This window comes from Rutidosis leptorrhynchoides, chromosome 2, assembly GCF_046630445.1.
Source record: "Rutidosis leptorrhynchoides isolate AG116_Rl617_1_P2 chromosome 2, CSIRO_AGI_Rlap_v1, whole genome shotgun sequence".
Classification (NCBI taxonomy): Eukaryota; Viridiplantae; Streptophyta; class Magnoliopsida; order Asterales; family Asteraceae; genus Rutidosis; species Rutidosis leptorrhynchoides.
Genome location: NC_092334.1, coordinates 628,260,626 through 628,278,595, shown reverse-complemented (window position 1 = coordinate 628,278,595; position 17,970 = coordinate 628,260,626).

Sequence of the window (17,970 nt, the reverse complement as noted above, 5' to 3'; positions counted from 1 at the left end):
ATTTCAGTTTCTATAAATATCCGTACACTCGCAAGTGTATAAAAGCATTCTATAAGTTGTAGGCACCCGGTAACAAGCCTTAACGTTCATGTTTTACCCTCTGAAGTACACCAGATCAGGTGTGTTTAAAATAACCTCGAAGTACTAAAGTATCCCATAGTCAGGATGGGGTTTGTCAGACCCAATAGATCTATCTTTAGGATTCGCGCCTACCGTACATAGATAAGTAGTTTAATGTTACCAAGCTAAGGGTATATTTCTGGTTTAAACCCACATAGAATTAGTTTTAGTACTTATGCCTATTTCGTAAAACATTTATAAATCAGCGCATGTATTCTCAGCAAAAAAATATATATAAAAAGGGAGCAAATGAAACTCACAATACTGTATTTCGTAGCAATTATGTATATGACGGCACTGAACAAGTGCAGGGTTTATCTCGGATTCACGAACCTATATTAAGTATATATATTTATATGTTGGTCAATATCTGTGTAACAATTTAGGTCAAGTCGTAGTGTATCACAATCCTAATGCTCGAGACTGACATGCAAAAGCCAACAAAAGTCAACTTGACCCAAAATGACTTCCAAAATCTATACATGTTTATTATATAACTTATATATAGTAGTTTTATATATTTAAATGTATTTATCAGATCTTATTATACTAAATAATACAAGTCATTTATTAATAAATAAAAATTTATATTAAAATTCATATATGATAAAAATATACTTTTATATATCTCAAGTAATAAAATTTATAAAATTCACTTAATATCATAAAAATATAGTGGTATGTATTATTAATGTAATTACATTACGTGTGGTAAAAATATCTTTGTAAGCATATTTATTTGATAAAATAATATTGATAATAATGATAATGATAAAAATAATAAAATGATAGTTTCAATAAAAATATTAATTTTTAGTAATAAAGATAATTTTAGCAATAACATCAACTGATAACAGTTATAATAATCGTTTTAATAATAATATTAAAATTAATGATAATTCAGTTGACCATATCTTTTAATCCGTTCATCGAAACCACACGATTTCTAAATGAAAAGTTATTAATTTTTTTCTTCAGCTTTTCAACGACATGCATATCATATAACTTATCTCAGTAGCATATGTATCAAATTCGTGATTTATCATAAACTATTTAACGACGAAACTAAGCATACAAACATGCATAATCATATATACTCGAGCACTAGTTAGGGATACACTATTAATATATAAAAGATAAGATATGAATGCTCACGTATCAATATTGTGATTCAATATTGCAGGAAAGTACGTAGACGCAACGAAAATGATAAACGTTAGGTTGACCTCACGAGCAATACCCTCGATCAATACCCATAACCTTCATAGCTATAACCCATAATTTCCTTAGCTCTATCCCATTTGAAAACTTATTTTGAAATCGTCTGAATATAACTCCGTCGTAGTATTTTATGTATACTAATAATATCTTGAAATAATACTAAGTAAATATATATATATATATATATATATATATATATATATATATATATATATATATATATATATATATATATATATATATATATATATATATATATATATATATATATATATATATATATATATATGTAATTCGATTGAGAGAGTTTAGAGAAATATATTTTCATGTTTCTATGAAATAATGAAACCTATTGAATTCTATTTATAATAGATTTTTGAATTATTAAAGTGAATTATTAAAGTATGAATTATTAAAGTGAATTATTAAAGGATGAATTATTAAAGTGAATTATTAAAGTATGAATTATTAAAGTGAATTATTAAAGTATGAATTATTAAAGTGAATTATTAAAGTATGAATTATTAAAGTGAATTATTAAAGTATAAATTATTAAAGTGAATTATTAAAGTATGAATTATTAAAGTGAATTATTAAAGTATGAATTATTAAAGTAAAAGTAAAGTAAAGGTAAAGTTTAAGTATAGTAAAAGTATAAAACTATGTACGTATAATACGCGTATAAAAAAATATATATAATATTAATTTAAATCATTTTATATATTTAATAAAATAAAATATAAATATCGTTATCTTTATCATACTGGTTAAGTATTGAGTTGTCAAAAAGAATAGATTTCTTAAATCACAGTGGACCTCATAACATAGGCCCGTAATCATATCATAATGTATCTGATAATTCAATTATTTGATATTATCTCTTAATTCTGTCGATAAATATATCGAAACAAATATGTTCATGTAAAGTATCATATATCTAATACTTTGTTAATGTTTTTAGTTAATATTATATATTATATATACATATCTATATACACATAATTGTTCGTGAATCGTCGAACACGGTCAAAGGATAATTGATTACATGAATGTAGTTCCAAACTTTTTGAGATTCAACATTACAAATTCTGCTTATCGTGTAGGAAACATATAAAGGTTAAGTTTAAATTTGGTCGGAAATTTCCGGGTCGTCACAGTACCTACCCGTTAAAGAAATTTCGTCCCGAAATTTAATCGAGGTCGTCATGGCTAACTATAAAAATGTTTTCATGACGAATATGAGTTGATAAATAGAGTTTTATCATCATTGAGTAATATAGATAAAACAATTTGATTACGCGAAGAGTATAAGTGAAGCTATCGCAAGAGAGTGAAATGAGTAAACGTATATTCGTTTTAACCGATGACGTAGTTATGATTGATTTTCGGAATTCATGGGATTTAAAGAAAATCTTTGCAATAAGATTTGGTTCTTCGGGGATTAAGGAAATCAGGATCTTCTTTGATTAAATGCGATAATCTGTCTCGATTTCTCTGTCTGATATTTTACTATAATTCCACCCCCTTCGTTTCTTTATTTCCACAGCTCACACCTTCTAGTCTTTCTCCCCAATTCATACTTTAAGGCTTTCGTTAATATGCTTCATCCAGTATTGATTCTTGATATACTCTTAACTTTCATATCTGTCATTCTTCTTTTTCATCTACCACCGGAGGAAGTTATTTTCTTCTACCATTACCTTGGGGTTATTGTGTTTTTTTATTCTCCCGTGTCTTTATATTGCTATACGCATTGATATACACGGTTTGTAATTTCGGGATTGTTATCGGGCTTTATATTCTCCATTATATTTCGGAGCTTCATGCTTTCGTTTTTTTCTTCCCGACCTTAAGTCAAGCGGATAATGGTCCAGAATTTATAGATATGAATTTTTGGATGAACATAGTTAATGTTCCAAGAAGAAAATCTTAATGGCACGATCTTGATTTGGCAAATTACCAGAATATCCAAAAATATAGAGCTATCAAGATGATATGTTCTTAATATGTTTGGAAATTGGGTAGAATGTAAGAGTCGTGTAAACAGTACATGATGACGGTATGTTCTGTGAATCATCATGTTCCATTAGAAACTCAGCATGACTTACTGTAATATAATCACGTTGATCAAGTGTCATTATATTATACTAACTCATGCTTCAATTCCCAACACTACTTCAAAAACATTCCTATTTTAAATTCAAATATTTTTTTTTTAGAATTTAGAAACTAACAAAGTTTCTTTTTATGTTGTAACGCAGATATTGAGAAGAGATAAAAGATTTTGGATAAGAATAGTTGTGAAAATATCTTCAGGAATATCGAAGATATTATAATAAAAGATACGATAATATGGATGATGAAGAAGATTTGTCTGTGAAGCTTTAGAATAAGAAGTAAGTTGTTTGCTAACGATTTCAGTAAACACTGAATCATTTGGATCCTTTGAAGGCAGGTTTAGTCTTTGTGATTTGTCCACAGCCTCCTTCATGGTCTGCTCAATCCGTTTTCCAGTTTCAAACCTTCTCTTTTTCTCAGCTTTACCACCATACTATTCTTTATCATCAAACTTTTGACTGTTAAAGTCGTTTAGAGTTTTTGCTGCTTCATCAGCATTTTTCCAATTTCGGAGAACTAGTTCATGGTTTGGGATGTTTTTCAGAAAATTCACATTCGAAGTATGTAAGTCTAGGAGATAGACGTTATATGTATAACTTTTGACGTAAAATTGTCGCGAAATTCAAAATACTGATTGCTAATTCCCAGTAGTTGGTGTGACAATTATTGTTACAGGATGTAGGTGAGTACATGATGGGGTTTTAATGAATAAGTATAGTGGCTTTTCGGAGAGGCTTAAGTCGAAGGTTAATGAAGTTGTTGATAAGTTTACTGCTAATGTGGCGAGATATGAAAGGTTCCCCGGTAACAATGATGAAGCAGTAATTGTTATAATAAGGTTTATTCGTATAAACAAATGAAGGTGATTTGCTGGACCTGTGACAAAACTGTCTATTTTGGAAAGAGATTGAAAAATTATATTTGGTAATAAATATCAAAGGATCTGACACGGATACGTGTTAAACTATAACTTTGGTTTCGAGAGCTTTTCAGATGCATGACAGTGAGTAATATGTGGTTGGATCATCATCTCGCATGTCTTTAGGAATTTTGAAGTGTTTGAACACATATTGTAATTGTTAATATACATATGATGTTCTAAGATTTTGAATGATACAAATATTTTTTGTGAGTTCCATGAATAGAAATGAGGTTCTAGGACAGTTTTGAAGTCAAAGTATAGTTTTGAAAGATGTAGGAATCTAAGAGTGATGATTTCGGTTATATCTTGAATCGAATTCTGAGATTTCAAAATCAGAATATGTAATTAGATTTTGAATGAGTATGGTTGTTTTGATTTTTATAAAAGAATGTATATTGTTGTGAAAGTAGGGAGTATAATGGATGATTTGCTGAATCAGATTCGAAGAATGTAACATATTAATTGTGAATTTATATATCTCTCGGGTATTACCTACCCGTTAAAAAAAAATCACAATTAATATTTTGTACAAAAGAATTTTATTACAGTCTTTATGAAAATATATATGTGTATATTTCTTCAGATATAATATTGATTTAATGAGTTAATATTAAATTAAACTCATTTGATTTATGGTTAAGGCGAGGATAGATAATTTCTAAACTTTAGAAATTACATAATCGCCGTAGAATGTTTCCCCAATGAAGTTATGAATCAATACTTCATCGTTGTGGTATTCCTTGGTATCTACATGGCGTATGACGTCGATGCTCGTGGGACAGATTGTGAAGTTGAGGTTTGCGATGCGGTTGTTGTTGGTGGTGGTAATGGTACTGTTGATGGTGGTACTGGTTATGCTGTTGGTGCTGCTGCTGGTGTTTGTAACCTTTGCACCATATTCTCCAAAGCCACTACCCGAGCGCGAAGCTCGTTGACTTCTTCTATTACACCGGGGTGATTGTCGGTTCGGACGAGCGGATAAATAAGATCTAGAATTTGGTGTAGTATACAATTATGACGAGATACTCTGGAAATGAGAGAGAAAATGGTGTTTCGGACAGGTTCGGCGGTAAGTGCTTCAGGTTCATTGCCAAGAGGGCAATGTGGTGGATGGAAGGGATCGCCTTCTCCTTGTCTCCAATGGTTAAGTAGATTACGAACCCATCCCCAATTCATCCAGAATAGATGATGGCTAATTGGTTGATCCATTCCGGTCACACTGCTTTCGGAGCTCATGTGGAAATCCATATCGGCATAGCTGTCGGAATCCGAGGAACTCGAACTGGTTGAGGGATCCATCTTGTATGATCAGGGAAAGAATTTTTTTTTTTTTTTGGTATGAAATAGATTGTAGAATTTAGATTTGGTATTCTTCAATACATAATTTACATATGTATATATAATACCAAAATCCCATAAATTACGGAGGAATCTTTGAAAGATGTCAGTCAAAGTTCACAGTAACAGATATGCTAAGATAAGAATTCGTCTATACATTATTATGTAATAAATGTAGGAAAACGCGTCTAGACTTAAGAATGATAAGCAGGTAATTTCCTAAGGATGGTAAGTAGATGATTTCCGACTAAAAATGATGAGCAAAACTTTTGACATGCAGACACGGTCGAAGTCCAGACTCACTAATGCATCTTAACAACTATCAGTTAGACACACTAATGCAAGACCTGGTTCGCTAAGACCACCGCTCTGATACCAACTGAAAGGACCCGTTCATATAGATTATAAACGATTCACAATAGTTGATTACATCGCGAGGTATTTGACCTCTATATGATACGTTTTACAAACATTGCATTCGTTTTTAAAAGACAAACTTTCTTTACATCAAAAATTGACGGCATGCATACCATTTCATATTACATCCAACTATAATTGACTTAATATTAATCTTGATGAACTCAACGACTCGAATTCAACGTCTTTCAAAGTATGTCTTGAATGACTCCAAGTAATATCCTTAAAATGAGCTAATGCACAGCGGAAGATTTCTTTAATACCTGAGAATAAACATGCTTTAAAGTGTCAACCAAAAGGTTGGTGAGTTCATTAGTTTATCATAATCCATCATTTCCGTAATAGTAATAGACCACAAGATTTCAGTTTCTATAAATATCCGTACACTCGCAAGTGTATAAAACTATTCTATAAGTTGTAGGCACCCGGTAATAAGCCTTAACGTTCATGTTTTACCCTCTTAAGTACACCAGATCAGGTGTGTTTAAAATAACCTCGAAGTACTAAAGCATCCCATAGTCAGGATGGGGTTTGTCAGACCCAATAGATCTATCTTTAGGATTCGCGCCTACCGTACATAGATAAGTAGTTTAATATTACCAAGCTAAGGGTATATTTCTGGTTTAAACCCACATAGAATTAGTTTTAGTACTTGTGCCTATTTCGTAAAACATTTATAAATCAGCGCATGTATTCTCAGCCCAAAAATATATATAAAAAGGGAGCAAATGAAACTCACAATACTGTATTTCGTAGCAATTATGTATATGACGGCACTGAACAAGTGCAGGGTTTGTCTCGGATTCACGAACCTATATTAAGTATATATATTTATATGTTGGTCAATATATGTGTAACAATTTAGGTCAAGTCGTAGTGTATCACAATCCTAATGCTCGAGACCGACATGCAAAAGTCAACAAAAGTCAACTTGACCCAAAATGACTTCCAAAATCTATACATGTTTATTATATAACTTATATATAGTAGTTTTATATATTTAAATGTATTTATCAGATCTTATTATACTAAATAATACAAGTCATTTATTAATAAATAAAAATTTATATTAAAATTCATATATGATAAAAATATACTTTTATATATCTCAAGTAATAAAATTTATAAAATTCACTTAATATCATAAAAATATAGTGGTATGTATTATTAATGTAACTACATTACGTGTGGTAAAAATATCTTTGTACGCATATTTATTTGATAAAATAATATTGATAATAATGATAATGATAAAAATAATAAAATGTTAGTTTCAATAAAAATATTAATTTTTAGTAATAAAGATAATTTTAGCAATAACATCAACTGATAACAGTTATAATAATCGTTTTAATAATAATATTAAAATTAATGATAATTCAGTTGACCATATCTTTTAATCCGTTCATCGAAACCACACGATTTCTAAATGAAAAGTTATTAATTTTTTTCTTCAGCTTTTCAACGACATGCATATCATATAACTTATCTCAGTAGCATATGTATCAAATTCGTGATTTATCATAAACTATTTAACGACGAAACTAAGCATACAAACATGCATAATCATATATACTCGAGCACTAGTTAGGGATACACTATTAATATATAAAAGATAAGATATGAATGCTCACTTATCAATATTGTGATTCAATATTGCAGGAAAGTACGTAGACGCAACGAAAATGATAAACGTTAGGTTGACCTCACGAGCAATACCCTCGATCAATACCCATAACCTTCATAGCTATAACCCATAATTTCCTTAGCTCTATCCCATTTGAAAACTTATTTTGAAATCGTCTGAATATAACTCCGTCGTAGTATTTTATGTATACTAATAATATCTTGAAATAATACTAAGTAAATATATATATATATATATATATATATATATATATATATATATATATATATATATATATATATATATATATATGTAATTCGATTGAGAGAGTTTAGAGAAATATATTTTCAAGTTTCTATGAAATAATGAAACCTATTGAATTCTATTTATAATAGATTTTTGAATTATTAAAGTGAATTATTAAAGTATGAATTATTAAAGTAAATTATTAAAGTATGAATTATTAAAGTGAATTATTAAAGTATGAATTAATAAAGTGAATTATTAAAGTATGAATTATTAAAGTGAATTATTAAAGTATGAATTATTAAAGTATGAATTATTAAAGTGAATTATTAAAGTATGAATTATTAAAGTGAATTATTAAAGTATGAATTATTAAAGTTAAAGTAAAGTAAAAGTAAAGTAAAGGTAAAGTTTAAGTATAGTAAAAGTATAAAACTATGTACGTATAATACGCGTATAAAAAATATATATAATATTAATTTAAATCGTTTTATATATTTAATAAAATAAAATATAAATATCGTTATCTTTATCATACTGGTTAAGTATTGAGTTGTCAAAAAGAATAGATTTCTTAAATCACAGTGGACATCATAACATAGGCCCGTAATCATATCATAATGTATCTGATAATTCAATTATTTGATATTATCTCTTAATTCTGTCGATAAATATATCGAAACAAATATGTTCATGTAAAGTATCATATATCTAATACTTTGTTAATGTTTTTAGTTAATATTATATATTATATATACATATCTATATACACATAATTGTTCGTGAATCGTCGAACACGGTCAAAGGGTAATTGATTACATGAATGTAGTTCCAAACTTTTTGAGATTCAACATTACAAATTCTGCTTATCGTGTCGAAAACATATAAAGGTTAAGTTTAAATTTGGTCGGAAATTTCCGGGTCGTCACAGGTTCCCCGCATTTAATGCTTTAAAGAAAACACGGCGTAACTTATGGTCTCCCCAATGTGATATATCCCACCTAAAGGAAAGCCTTTTATAAACTAAGGCATTTCTGAAAAGTCTTTCAAATGTTTGACAAGTTAATTTTGCCATAATTAATTGTGCTGATGAATTCTGATCGACTCTAGACAAGATTTCCTCAATCATATCCTCTGGTAGATCTTCTAAAATATTCGGTTGTCTACCCTTAACGTCCATTTTGTTTTTATACTGTAAAATAGACAAGGATTAGATTCGTAAAAGATAATTAACAAACAATACAAGCAATTTTTACATAGAACATAAAAGTACAAGCACATACCATACATATAATACACAACATGATTACAACCCTCTAATCTGAATCACTAGTTTCTTCTTCTTCGGACTTGGTTCGTTTTCCTAATTTTCTAGGAATATATGGTATTCCTCTAATACGAGCCGTCGTTTTCCATAATGGTTTAGAAAAAACCTGGTGGTTTAGAGGTTCCCGGGTCATTGTTACATTTTAGGAAATACGGATGTTGCCGATACATATAAAGTTTATCGGGGTTGGAATCGGGTTTCTCTATTTTTATACCTTTTCCCCTTATTATTTTCTTTTGCTTTATTAAATTGGGTCGAGATAATTTCTATAACATTAATTTCTATAACATCATCGGAATCATCATCGAGATCCGATTCATCAGAAAATTAGTAATCTTCCCAATATTTTGCTTCCTCGGCGGAAACACCATTGACCATTATTAACTTTGGTCCGTTGGTTGAGGATTTTCTTTTATTTAATCGATTTACTATAGGTATAAATATTTCTTCCTCCGGAACCTCTTCTTCTTCCAATTCCTCCTCTTCCAATTCCTTCTCTTCTGGTTCCTCCTCTTCCGATTCCTCTTCGGGAATTTGTGAATCTTCCCAAAATATATTCGACTCTTCATTATTATTAGGTGAATCAATGGGATTTGTACTAGAGATAGACATCTATCACACAATATCAAACATGTTAAGAGATTAATATATCCCATAATATTTACATGTTAATAATATATAGTTTCCAACAAAAAAAATGTTAAGCAATCGTTTTTGAAGAAAAACACGGTCGAAGTCCAGACTCACTAATGCATCCTAACAAAACTCGGTAAGACACACTAATGCAATTTTCTGGTTCTCTAAGACCAACCATCGGATACCAACTGAAATGTCCCGTTCATATTGATTATAAACGTTCCATATTAATTGATTTCGTCGCGAGGTTTTGACCTCTATATGAGACGTTTTTCAAAGACTGCATTCATTTTTAAAACAACCATAACCTTTATTTTATCGATAAAGGTTTAAAAAGCATTACGTAGATTATCAAGTAATGATAATCTAAAATATACCGTTTACACACGACCATTACATAATGGTTTACAATAAGAATATATTACATCAAAAATAAGTTTCTTGAATGCAGTTTTTACATAATATCATACAAGCATGGACTCCAAATCTGGTCCTTATTTTAGTATACAACAGCGGAAGCTCTTAATAATCACCGGAGAATAAACATGCTTAAAACGTCAACAAAAATGTTGGTGAGTTATAGGTTTAACCTATATATTATCAAATCATAATAATAATAGACCACAAGATTTCATATTTCAATATACATCCCATACATAGAGATAAAATTCATTCATATGGTGAACACCTGGTAACCGACATTAACAAGATGCATATAAGAATATCCCCTATCATTTCGGGAAATCCTTCGGACATGATAAAAACGAATTCGAAGTACTAAAGCATACGGTACTTTGGATGGGGTTCGTTAGGCCCAATAGATCTATCTTTAGGATTCGCGTCAATTAGTATATCGGTTTACTAATTCTTAGGTTACCAAGTAAAAGGGGCATATTCGGCTTCAATCATTCACCCATATAATGTAGTTTCAATTACTTGTGTCTATTTCGTAAAACATTTATAAAACTGCATGTATTCTCATCCCAAAATATTAGATTTTAAAAGTGGGACTATAACTCACTTTCACAGATTTTTACTTCGCCGGGAAGTAAGACTTGGTCACTGGTCGATTCACGAACCTATAACAAATATGTACATATATATCAAAGTATGTTCAAAATATATTTACAATACTTTTAATACATTTTGATGATTTAAGTTTATTAAGTCAGCTGTGCTCGTTAGTAACCTACAACTAGTTGTCCATAGTTAGATGTACAGAAATAAATTGATATATATTATCTTGAATCAATCCACGACCCAGTGTATACATGTCTCAGGCTAGATCACAACTCAAAGTATATATATTTTTGGAATCAACCTCAACCCTGTATAGCTAACTCCAACATTACTGCATATAGAGTGTCTATGGTTGTTCCAAATAATATATATAGATGGGTCGATATGATATGTCAAAACATTTGCATACGTGTCTATGGTATCCCAAGATTACATAATATATTAGAATAAATGTATAATACAATATAAGTTAGCTAGGATATAATTAATATAAATTTGTTACCAATTTTCACGTAGCTACAACAAGCAAAAATATCCAATCTTGTTTTACCCATAACTTCTTCGTTTTAAATCCGTTTTGAGTGTTTCAAGTTGCTATGGTTTCATACTGAACTTAAGTTTATGAATATAAACATAAAAAGTATAAGTTTATAGTCATAAATACAGGATACAAGTCGTTTTTGTAAAGGTAGCCATTTCAGTCGAAAGAACGACGTCTAGATGATCATTTTGGAAAACATACTTCCAATTTGAGTTTAACCATGATTTTTGGATATAGTTTCATGTTCATAATAAAAATCATTTTCCCATAAGAACAAATTTTACATCAAAGTTTATCATAATTTTTAATTAACTAACCCAAAACAGCCCGCGGTGTTACTACGACGGCGTATATCCGGTTTTACGGTGTCTTTCGTGTTTTACGGTTTTAAATCATTAAGTTAGCATATCATATAGATATAGAAAATGTGTTTATTTGATTTTAAAAGTCAAGTTAGAAGGATTAACTTTTGTTTGCAAACAAGTTTAGAATTAACTAAACTATGTTCTAGTGATTTCAAGTTTAAACCTTCGAATAAGGTAGTTTTATATATATGAATCGAATGATGTTATGAATATCATTACTACCTCAGGTTTTGTGGAAAAACCTACTGGAAATGAGAAAAATAGATCTAGCTTAAAAGGATCCTTGGATGGCTTAAAAGTTCATGAAGCAGAATCATGACACGAAAACAAGTTCAAGTAAGATTTCTACTCGAAATAAGATTGTTATAGTTATAGAAATTGAATCAAAGTTTGAATATGAGTATTACCTTGTATTAGAAAGATATATTACTGTAAATAAGAAAGATTTCTTGAGGTTGGATGATCACTTTACAAGATTGGAAGTAAGCTAGCAAACTTGGAAGTATTCTTGATTTTATGAAACTAGAACTTATAGAATTTATGAAGAGCACTTAGAACTTGAAGATAGAACTTGAGAGAGATCAATTAGATGAATAAAATTGAATAATGAAAGTGTTTGTAGGTGTTTTTGGTCGTTGGTATATGGATTAGATATAAAGGATGTGTAATTTTGTTTACTTGTAAATAAGTCATGAATGATTACTAATATTTTTGTAATTTTATGAGATATTTCATGCTAGTTGCCAAATGATGGTTCCCACATATGTTAGGTGACACACATGGGCTGCTAAGAGCTAATCATTGGAGTGTATATACCAATAGTACATACATCTAAAAGCTGTGTATTGTACGAGTACGAATACGGGTGCATACGAGTAGAATTGTTGATGAAACTGAACGAGGATGTAATTGTAAGCATTTTTGTTAAGTAGAAGTATTTTGATAAGTGTCTTGAAGTCTTTCAAAAGTGTATGAATACATATTAAAACACTACATGTATATACATTTTAACTGAGTCGTTAAGTCATCGTTAGTCGTTACATGTAAATGTTGATTTGAAACCTTTAAGTTAACGATCTTGTTAAATGTTGTTAACCCAATTTTTATTATATCTAATGAGATGTTAAATTATTATATTATCATGATATTATGATATATTAATATATCTTAATATGATATATATACATTTAAATGTCGTTACAACGATAATCGTTACATATATGTCTCGTTTCGAAATCCTTAAGTTAGTAGTCTTGTTTTTACATATGTAGTTCATTGTTAATATACATAATGACATGTTTACCTATCGTTTATCATGATTAAACATAGTGTAACAATATCTTAATATGATTCATATATAATTAATAAGACGTTGTTATAATAATAATCGTTATATATATCGTTTCGAGTTTCTTAATTCAATAAACTCAATTTTATGTATATAACTCATTGTTAAAATAACTAATGAGATACTTACTTATCATAATATCATGTTAATTATATATATATATAATCATATATATGTCATCATATAGTTTTTACAAGTTTTACCGTTCGTGAATCATCGGTCAACTTGGGTGGTCAATTGTCTATATGAAACCTATTTCAATTAATCAAGTCTTAACAAGGTTGATTGCTTAACATGTTGGAAACACTAAATCATATAAATATCAATTTCATTTAATATATATTAACATGGAAAAGTTCGGGTCACTACAGGAAACACCATCGACCATTTTTAACTTTGGTCCGTTGGTTGATGATTTTCTTTTATTTAATCAATTTACTATAGGTATCAATATTTCTTCCTCCAGAACATCTTCTTCTTCCAGTTCCTCCTCTTCCGGTTCCTCCTCTTCTGATTCCTCTTCTTTCGGTTCCTCTTCTTCCGGTTCCTCTTCTTCCGGTTCCTCTTCGGGAATTTGTGAATCTTTCCAAATTATATTCGACTCTTCATTATAATTAGGTGAGTCAATGGGATTTTTACTAGTGGTAGACATCTATCACACAATATCAAACATATTAAGAGGTTAATATATCACATAATATTTACATGTTAATAATATATAGTTTCCAACAAAAATGTTAAGCAATCGTTTTTAAAGAAAACACGGCCGAAGTCCAAACTCACTAATGTATCCTAATAAACTCGATAAGACACACTAATGCAAATTTTTGGTTCTCTAAGACCAACGCTCGGATACTAACTGAAATGTCCCATTCATATTGATTATAAACGTTCCATATTAATTGATTTCGTCGCTAGGTTTTGACCTCTATATGAGACGTTTTTCAAAGACTGCATTCATTTTTGAAACAACCATAACCTTTATTTTATCGATAAAGGTTTAAAAAGCATTACGTAGATTATCAAATAATGATAATCTAAGATATAGCGTTTACACATGACCATTATATAATGGTTTACAATAAGAATATATTACATCAAAAATAAATTTCTTGAATGCAGTTTTTACATAATATCATACAAGCATGGACTCCAAATCTTGTCCTTATTTTAGTATGCAACAGCGGAAGCTCTTAATAATCACCTGAGAATAAACATGCTTAAAATGTCAACAAAAATGTTGGTGAGTTATAGGTTTAACCTATATATTATCAAATCATAATAATAGACCACAAGATTTCATATTTCAATATACATCCCATACATAGAGATAAAATTCATTCATATGGTGAACACCTGGTAACCGACATTAACAATATGCATATAGAATATCCCCATCATTCCGGGACACCCATCGGACATGATAATTTCGAAGTACTAAAGCATTCCAAATTCCAGAATGGGGCTTGTTGGGCCCGATAGATCTATCTTTAGGATTCGCGTCAATTTGGGGGTCTGTTCCCAAATTCTTAGGCTACCAAGCTAAAAAGGGGCATATCCGGCTTCGATCATTCACCCATATAATGTAGTTTCATTTACTTGTGTCTATTTCGTAAAACATTTATAAAATTGCATGTATTCTCATTCCAAAATATTAGATTTTAAAAGTGGGACTATAACTCACTTTCACAGATTTTTACTTCGTTGGGAAGTAAGACTTGGCCACTGGTCGATTCACGAACCTATAACAAATATGTACATATATATCAAAGTATGTTCAAAATATATTTAAAACATTTTTAATACGTTTTACTGTTTTAAGTTTATTAAGTCAGCTGTCCTCGTTAGTAACCTACAGCTAGTTGTCCATAGTTAGATGTACAGAAATAAATCGATATATATTATCTTGAATCAATCCACGACCCAGTGTATACACGTCTCAAGCTAGATCACAACTCAAAGTATATATATTTTTGGAATCAACCTCAACCCTGTATAGCTAACTCCAACATTACTGCATATAGAGTGTCTATGGTTGTTCCAAATAATATATATAGATGGGTCGATATGATATGTCAAAACATTTGCATACGTGTCTATGGTATCCCAAGATTACATAATATATTAGAATACATGTATAATACAATATGAGTTAGCTAGTATATGATTAATATAGATTTGTTACCAATTTTCACGTAGCTACAACAAGCAAAAATATCCAATCTTGTTTTACCCATAACTTCTTCGTTTTAAATCCGTTTTGAGTGTTTCAAGTTGCTATGGTTTCATATTGAACTTAAGTTTATGAATCTAAACAGAAAAAGTATAAGTTTTTAGTCAGAAATACAGGTTACAAGTCGTTTTTGTAAAGGTAGTCATTTCAGTCGAAAGAACGACGTCTAGATGACCATTTTGGAAAACATACTTCCACTTTGAGTTTAACCATGATTTTTGGATATAGTTTCATGTTCATAAGAAAAATCATTTTCCCAGAATAACAACTTTTAAATCAAAGTTTATCATAGTTTTTAATTAACTAACCCAAAACATCCCGCGGTGTTACTACGACGGCGTATATCCGGTTTTACGGTGTTTTTCGTGTTTTCCGGTTTTAAATCATTAAGTTAGCATATCATATAGATATAGAACATGTGTCTAGTTGATTTTAAATGTCAAGTTAGAAGGATTAACTTTTGTTTGCGAACAAGTTTAGAATTAACTAAACTATGTTCTAGTGATTTCAAGTTTAAACCTTCGAATAAGGTAGTTTTATATATATGAATCGAATGATGTTATGAACATCATTACTACCTCAGGTTTTGTGGATAAACCTACTGGAAATGAGAAAATCAGATCTAGCTTCAAAGGATCCTTGGATGGCTTGAAAGTTCTTGAAGCAAAATCATGACATGAAAACAAGTTCAGGTAAGATTTCCACTCGAAATAAGATTGTTATAGTTATAGAAATTGAATCAAAGTTTGAGTATGAGTATTACCTTGAATTAGAAAGATATCTTATTGTAAATAAGAAAGATTTCTTGAGATTGTATGATCACTTGAAATGGATTTGCAAGATTGAAAGTAAGCTAGCAAACTTGGAAGTGTTGTTGGTGTGTTCTTGAGTAGTTGTTTTGTATGTTGATCTAGGTTACCTAGATTGAGCTAGATTATGAAGGAAATGATGAATAACACTTAGAAAACTAATAGAGTAATTTAGATAGAGTAATTTGATGTATAAAAATGGAAATCAAAGTGTGTTTGTGGTAGGTGAAGTGTGGCGTGAAAATGGAGTCAATATAGGCTCCATTACTTTGTTGTTTTGTTAGATATTTCATGCTAGTTGCTAAATAATGGTTCCCATATGTGTTAGGTGACTCACAAGGGCTGCTATAATCTGATCATTGGAGTGTATATACCAATATTAAATACATGTAGAAGCTGGGTATTGTACGAGTACGAATACGGGTGCATACGAGTAGAATTGTTGATGAAAATGAATGAGGATATAATTGTAAGCATTTTTGTTAAGTAGAAATACTTTGATATGTGTCTTGAAGTCTTTCAAAAGTGTATGAATACATATTAAAACACTACATGTAAATACATTTTAACTGAGTCGTTAAGTCATCGTTAGTCGTTACATGTAAGTGTTGTTTTAAAGCCTTTAGGTTAACGATCCTGTTAAGTGTTGTTAACCCATTGTTTATTATATCAAATGAGATTTTAAATTATTACATTATCATGATATTATGATGTATTAATATATCTTAATATGATATAGATACAATTAAATGTCGTTACAATGATAATCGTTACATATATGCCTCGTTTCGAAATCCATAAGTTAGTAGTCTTGTTTTTACATATGTAGTTCATTGTTAATATACTTAATGATATGTTTACTTATAATAATACCATGTTAACTATATATATATATATCCATATATATGACATCATATAGTTTTTACAAGTTTTAACGTTCGTGAATCACCGGTCAACTTGGGTGGTCAATTGTCTATATAAAACCTATTTCAATTAATCAAGTCTTAACAAGTTTGATTGCTTAATATGTTGGAAACACTTAATCATATAAATATCAATTTCATTTAATATATATATATATATATATATATATATATATATATATATATATATATATATAAACATGGAAAAGTTCGGGTCATTACAACAATATTCATATCTTAGCGTATCTGTTACTGTAAACTTTGCCTGATATATGCCGTAAATTCCTCCGTAATCTACGAAATCTTTTGTTTTATATATATAGATATTCTATGTAATTAGAATATCATCTGGTATCCGAAAATCATTTCATATCGGAAAAAAATCCTTTATTCAATCGTACTAAATGGAACTCGCCACTAGTTCAAGTTCTTCGAAATCCGACAGCTATTCCGACATGGAGTTTCACTCAAGCTCCGAAAGCAGTGTGACCGGAATGGATCAACCAATTAGCCATCATATATTCTGGATGAATTGCGGATGGGTTCGTAGTGAAAGGACCCATCCTAATCCATCCGGACGAATACATTACATTTGGTTACATCGCGAGGTACTTGACCTCTATGTGATACATTTTACAAACATTACATTTGTTTTGAAAAGAAAAACTTTCCTTGCATCGAAAGTTGACGATATGCATACCATTTCACAATACATCCAACTATAATTGACTTAATAATAATCTTGATGAACTCAACGAC